This window comes from Physcomitrium patens, chromosome 7, assembly GCF_059467195.1.
Source record: "Physcomitrium patens ecotype Gransden chromosome 7, ASM5946719v1, whole genome shotgun sequence".
Classification (NCBI taxonomy): Eukaryota; Viridiplantae; Streptophyta; class Bryopsida; order Funariales; family Funariaceae; genus Physcomitrium; species Physcomitrium patens.
This window is the reverse complement of record NC_143416.1, coordinates 15385983-15393348: the sequence shown is the minus strand read 5'-3', so window position 1 is coordinate 15393348 and position 7366 is coordinate 15385983. Positions and strand designations below refer to the sequence as shown.

The window sequence follows — 7366 nt, the reverse complement described above, 5'->3', positions numbered from 1 at the left end:
AAAAATATTTATTTGGATAGTTATGGTTCTATTAAAAATGAAAAGGTTGTAGCTACAATTGTTACTATTATTACAAATTTGTTTACACACATAATTTTAAGAAATAGCTTTAATCCATATGCAAAACTAGTAACTTTTTTTCTCTTTATCCATTTTTTGAAGAAAAAGAAAAAGAAAAAAGAAGAAAAAAGAAAAGAAAACATATATATATATATATATATATATATTTTCTTGTATTAGGCATTATTCTACACGCATAGGCGTTTAGATTAGTCCTGGGTTTAGGAACTAACAATGTGAGGGAAATGGACCAAGAAATCTTCATGAAATGGAGATTTTAGGATCATGCGCAAGATTTTAGTTTCTGTAGAAGACAAAGGCACGGTTGAAGGTGGGACTCTGCGACCGAACCTGGGGGAGGGGGGGGTATAACCCGCAGGAGGAATGGATCATTGCTCGAGGTTTCTGCATCCAGTCTTCTTCGTCATCTGCTGCTACCTCCGTCTCCAGTTCAGTGATACAGAGCTCAATCTCACTCTTCACCGCCTCTCTTCAAGCGTGTAGGGTTTTGCCGTGTCCTCCTTGAGGTAGATCATTTGACGAGCAAGGCTTTCAACTGAGATGCGTCATCCTTCATTTTTCCGGCTTACAAGTGTGCCCTCGAAACATTGTTTGTGCGCGTGCAGGTGTGGTATTTTTACGTTGTGGTGGAGTTATTTCGAAACTTTCAGGCAAAGATGAGCGCCGGAAGAAGGAATAAAATGAACTTGGGAGGCTTTGTACGTTATGCTTGTCATTGCTGTGAGCGTTATGGTGCGCTGTCGGTTTGCCTGTTAGGTTTTCCTCTGAGAGGGTTTCCTTTTTGGTGACGAAGGTCGTCGTTTCAGATAGGCTGCGGAGGGAGGATCGTTGTTTGATTTGAAGGATTTGGAGATTGAAGGAGAAGTTAGGATTCCTGTTTTTGCACTTATTTTTGGATTTTGTCCATGGCGATGGACGATCTGTCCGGCCTAATCTGCCGCTGTTGCAGCAGCGCTTGCAGCAGCGACTCTATATTCCGCTCTCCTCGTCACGCTAGCTAATCATTAACCGTTCGAGTGCGTGTCTGGTTCGTCGGTGTCCATCGGAGGCTGTCTTTGACTCTTCCTTGTGTGACAAAGGATTTGTTCCAGCCATCTGATGTATGCGTACAATCTGGACTTATTCTGCGTGGTAGCTTGAGTGTCGTGGTGGTGGAGTTAAGGTGTGATAGCCAGATAATAGTCTTCGTTTCCATTTTCCCCCTGGTGGTATTAGCTAAGTAAGTTGTGCAGGGGTACGTAAGATCGGCATTCTGCTTTCCGCGTTGCTGTGAATGTGTTTCTGCTTGCAAGTCTGATTTCAGTTTCTTTCCCTCCCACGTGGTTGGAATCGCCATCGGTGGTAGTTGGTCCCACCGACTGTTTCGATACTCTGGTCACTGTGTGCAGGGTCTGTGAATCCATCAAACCCACATCAGTAGTGCGTCACCCCCTTGGCGATGCTTTACGTTTCCGACAGCGCCAAGTCTTACTAATCTGAATGTTTACACGGCATTGGTCCTTTGACACTGCACACATCTGTGGCTGATTTGTAAGCGTACCTACGCAGCTGTGCTCAGTCTCAAACTCTTCAAATGTGCTGTCTTTCTTCACTGTCATGACCGCGCTTCCGGGCTGCTGCATACCAGATAGATTGAAGGCCGTGGCCAACCTCTTTCCAAAAAGATCTACACTTTATCCCCGAGAAAAGCTTCACCCTGCGCGGTAAGCTGAGACAGTGCGCTGTCCCTTGGGATCACTCTTCTCTGTCAAGCTTCAATCTATAGACGTTTACCTATTGACACTTCGCTCCTACCCATATGCACCTGTGCAGTGAGGTCCAGGTCGCGGAAGTACATAGCTAAGCCGTCGAGTCTGTCGGTTCACATTACTATTTAATGTCAACCAATTCCCTCCCCCGTCTCCTGTTCCGTAGTCCCTAAATTCCTCTATTGAAACAAGCCAAACCCCATTGGAAGTTGTCGAACCTTTTAGGACTGTGCCTGCCTCTCTTCTGCCCTGTCCATTCTTGTATGTGACTTTTATTTCTGCACTGTCAACTTCTGAATTCTTCTCCGAGTTGATCAGTTTATGTATTTTTAGAACCTTAAAAATTGAATACCATGATTATGAATAATTAAGTGAATGTGTTATTTTGTTTTTGCATGAGTAGTGTTTTTTTTTTTTTTGTTTGTTTGTTTGTTGTGTAGTGTGTAAATTAGTTGTATATAATTATGAAAAGTTGGATAAGAAATGAAATTTTGATTTTTGTTGGATGGTAATGCTTAATGAATTGGTGATAGGAGGATAAGGTATTATTCATAAGTGAAAGGAGAAGAATATAAGAGTAGATTGAAGAGAGCATTTGTACAATATAATACCAATTGTAAGATGATATAAGGAAGAGTTTATAAGTTGGAATTTGTATAGTTTGTGAAGTTGTAAGTATGTGGACTAGAGAAGGTCTTGGATTAGAGAGAGGGATAATGATAAATAGAAGAAAATTATTGCATGATTTTAAGTGTAATTTTTAAGATTAAATATGCCACTCATAAATACTTGAAGTATTTAGGATTGTGAGTTTGGACTTTTTTGAAAAGTGGATTTTGAACATTATTAAACAGGTGTAATATTTGACATATTTGTGGATGAAAGTTTGGATCTAATCAAAATATGCATTGATATAAGATGTACAAGTTTTGATTCTATTATTTGTTATGTTTAGGTATCTTGATTGTGTAATTAAAGGATTAAATTTGAATAATCACAAGTAATCTATCATGGCCAATTGTGCAATTGGTTATTTGGAAGGACTTGGATCTACATCAAGAAAAGAGCACAAGAAGGTGTAAAGTATTTATATGCAATGTCAAATCTTGATTAAAAGAATGGAGGATTTATTGAAGACAAAATACATGTTGAATAGAAACCAATGTACTAGGTTGTTCAAGCAACTTGTTCAAGTGATGGAAGTATTTGACAAGATATTGACTTATGATGACAACATTGGAAAGATGTGGCTTATATATGTTGAGTTGCATGTTGTGGTAAGCAAAAGCTTTTTATTGTTGGAAAATTGTGGAGATGAAAAATGGTGTGTAGCAGCTATCTTTCAAATGAAGAACAAAGAAAGTATTAGAAAAATCCATTTAGATTTGGTTCTTTGTTGCAATGGAACAAGTGATGTCATGGTAATGCATTATTCAAAAGAATTTAAAGGCATTCCACGTATTGTGTGCAATGTTGCTACATTTGATGAAGTTGAAGGAGATGATGCAATTCTCTATAAGAGGTTGATTGATGGAAGCCAAGATGATTGTTTGGAAGAATATGGATTAGCTAAATATCTATTGCAAAGATGGAAAGACTTAGCTCGCATTGAAGGTGGAGGGTTAGATGCTTTGGAACTTTCAAACAACATTGAGAGCTTAAAAATTGGTTGTTGTATAGGTAGTGGTACAAGTAGAGTTGTTTATAGAGCAAAGAGGTTTGGAATATTGAATGCCACTAAGAAAATAGTTGGTATCTTCAAAGAATATGTTCTTATTGAAGTGGGAATTTTAGCAAGTATAAGCCATCCCAACTTTGTGAAGTATTTTTTTGCTACAAAAGTAGACACTAATAAATTTGGTGAGAGTTATCATATGCAAGGGAGAAATAAAACTTTGTATTTAGTAACAAAATTAATGGATATGAGTTTGGTTGGTATGTTAAAGAAAAAAAAAATCTATGGCATATAGTTTGCTCATTGATATTATGTATCAAGTTGCAAAAGGAATGTGTTATTTGCATGACATGCAAATTGCACATCAAGGTCTCAAGCCAGACAACATACTTGTAAGTTTTAAAAAAGAAAAAATCAAAAACAATGGTAAAGAATGTGCATTTGTTAAGACAAGTGATTTTGGGACATCTAAGATCAATGTTGGAAGGACCCCGAAAAGAAAAAGTAATCATATTATTTATGGCACACTAGGATATGTGGCTCCAAAAATATTACAGAATGAAGACAAGGCAATGAAAACATGTGCTTTTGAAGCAAATGTATTTTCATTTGCAATGACATGTTCAGAGATTCTTTCGAGAAAAAAACCATTTCCTAGAATTCATAAACGAGAAGAACTATTGAAAAGGATAAAAGAAAGAGAAAGACTAGAGTTACCTTCAAATTATAATGAGTTGAGTGAGTTGATTGAAGAATGTTGGAGTTTTAATCCTTCACAACATCCAAAGTTTGGAGATATTTGTGACAGACTTGCAAGTTTGAAGACAAAGTTTTTAATTGGTTTCTATGAAAATAAAGGCCCTTCTTTTAGTAGTTCAAAGAAGACTAATCACCAAGTTATAGAAAAGAAAGAAACATGTGGTGACAATGAAGTGGTAAAGTTTGGAATTATTCATGTTTTCTTTGTTTGATTGATTGGTGTAGACTTGAAACAGATTCATATAGTTGAATGATGTATGTATAAAGAATATGTTGTATATAACAATATTATACAAAAATATGTATAATAAATATGTTTTGATATAACAACTATGGTCGTTTGTATAGGTATGTTTGCAAGAAGATCAACTGGTAGGTAGATAAGAATATTTAAACAAGTTATTAGAGCTATGCCAAAAAGGTATAAAAATAATATGTCTTATTGGCACATGTGGAATGGGCAAGAAAACAATAGCAAAGTTTACATATAATAATGTGAAGTGTATGTATGATGCCTCATGCTTTGTTAAAAACATGCAAAATAGTCGTAATAACTACACCATTTGTTGCAATATTTTGAAAGAACTCAAGATTAAGGAAAAACCAAAAACTTTGGAAGATGCACAAGTATTATTGAAATCTCACTTGAGGTCAAAGAAAACCATCTTAGTGTTTGATGATGTGAAGGAACAAAGTGAAATTGAAGACATTGTGCTTATAGATGAGTTTTGTGCAAGCAATGGAAGTACTTTGATTGTAACTACACGTAATTTGAATTCCATGAAGCATTGTTCTATAAAAATTCATGGAATGGATATTGAAGAACTTGAAGAAGGTACGAGTTTAGAGTTGTTTATTACTCATTCTCATGGAAAGCAAGTTGAATTGTCTAATGAATTATCCAAAGAACTTGATGATGTAGGAAAAAAGATTATAAAAGCTTGCAATGGCCTATCTTTGAGCTTGAAAGTTATGGGAGCATTTTTGAGAGGACAAAAGAGACTAAGATGTTAAGAGCAAGCTTTACAAAGGTTGAAAAGAGCAAGAAATGTAGATGGAGATGAAAAAAATAGTAACTATAAGATTTGAACAATATTGAGAGTAAGCTTTGATTACTTAAAAGTTGAAGAAAAGAACATGTTTTTGGATATTTGTTGTTCTTTTTACTAGTGATGTGTATCCACATGGGATGTCAAAAGAAAGAGCATTGCAAATATGGAAAAACAATGAAGGATTGGATTTGGAGCAAGATGTAGAGGATACATTGGACACATTGATTAGTCATTTATTGGTGAAAATAGGTGAAGATGGAATCATAAGAATGCATGACGATTTACGAGACATGGGTCGAATGATTATTGAAACAGACAATGTATATAAAGACACAAGAATATGGAAAATGAGTATAGTGCAAACAAACGGATTCTCAATAAAGATACTTGACTTGACACATATATAAATGACATGTATAAAATCAAGAATGATGATAAATAGTTTGAATGTAGTATTTGTAGATATGATGTTGTATCATTGTTTTGTGAGGTGATATGATAGTATATAGTTAATTGTAATATATGTTGTGTTGATATTGAGTTTATATTGTTATTAAACAAAGAAAAAGTGAGTATGTTGAAAATTTTAATTTGGTTGTGTTTGATTATTTGATAGTTGGAAGGTTTATGTTACAACAAGAAAGAGAATATTATACAAAATAATATTAGAGATATAAGTTATTCTTTGTTAAGACTATTGAGCTATACGGTTGACAAAAATATATTGAAAGATCTTACAAAAGTGTGGAGTACATTAATAATATTAGTAAAGCAATCATGCAAATTAAAATCACTTATGCTATGTATAGATTTGCCAAAAAATTTGTCTAATAATATTGTAGGTAATTTAGGTTGTAAAATCTTTGACAAAGAAGCTTTGTAAAAGTTGAAGAATTTAAATGTTTTATAATTGAAGAATTGTGAGTTCATAGAAAAATTTCAAATTCATTATTTTTAATGAATACATTATTGGAACTTGATTTAGAAGATTGCTCAAATTTAAAAACATTATCAAAAAGTATGCATAGTTTAACATCCTTAAGTGTTTTGAATTTGAAAAGATGCAGAAGGTTAAAGACACTACCAAGCTTGATAGGAAACTTGATTTCTATGTAATGGTTAAGTATTGAAGGATGCAATAGATTGACATCACTGTCTAAGGAGTTACACAATCATACAACTTTGACAACATTTGATATAAAAGAATGCAAGAACTTGACATCATTGCCAAAGGAGTTGGGCAACCTTACATCTTTGACAACATTTGATATAAGTTGGTGTGAAAAATTGACATCATTACCAAAGGAGTTGGACAACCTTACATCTTTGACAATATTTGATATAAAAGAATGCCGAAACTTGACATCATTGCCAAAGGAATTGGACAACCTTACATCTTTGACAATATTTGATATAAGTGAATGTGAGAACTTGACATCATTGCCAAAGGAATTGGGCAACCTAACATCTTTGACAACATTTAAAATGAAATAGTGTAAGAACTTGACATCATTGCAAAAAAGAGTTGGGCAACCTTATATCTTTGATAACATTTGATATACATGGATGTACGAACTTGACATCATTACCAAAAGAGTTAGACAACCTTACATCTTTGACAATATTTGATATAAGTTGGTGTGAGAAATTGACATCATTACCAAAGGAGTTGGGCAACCTTATATCTTTGACAATATTTGATATAAAAGAATGCAAGAACTTGACATCATTGCCAAAGGAATTGGACAACCTTTCATCTTTGATAATATTTGATATAAGTGAGTATGAGAACTTGACATCATTGCCATAGGAGTTGGGCAACCTAACATCTTTGACAACATTTCAAATGAAATAGTATAAAAACTTGACATCATTGCCAAAAGAGTTGAGCAACCTTATATCTTTGATAACATTTGATATACATGGATGCAAGAACTTGACATCATTACCAAAAGAGTTGGGCAACCTTACATCTTTGACAACATTTGATATAAGTTGGTATGAGAAATTGACATCATTACCAAAAGAGTTGGGCGACCTTATATCTTTGA

The 7366-nt window shown here is 34.4% G+C and overlaps 1 long non-coding RNA gene across 1 annotated transcript; it reads left to right on the top strand.

Moving 5' to 3' along the window:
• Window positions 1-460: 460 nt before the first annotated feature.
• On the top strand, window positions 461-3044 carry LOC149988584 (uncharacterized). Its single transcript, XR_016504252.1, has 2 exons — window positions 461-587; window positions 687-3044. It is a non-coding gene; the product is annotated as an uncharacterized LOC149988584 (long non-coding RNA).
• The last annotated feature ends 4322 nt before the right edge of the window (window positions 3045-7366 follow it).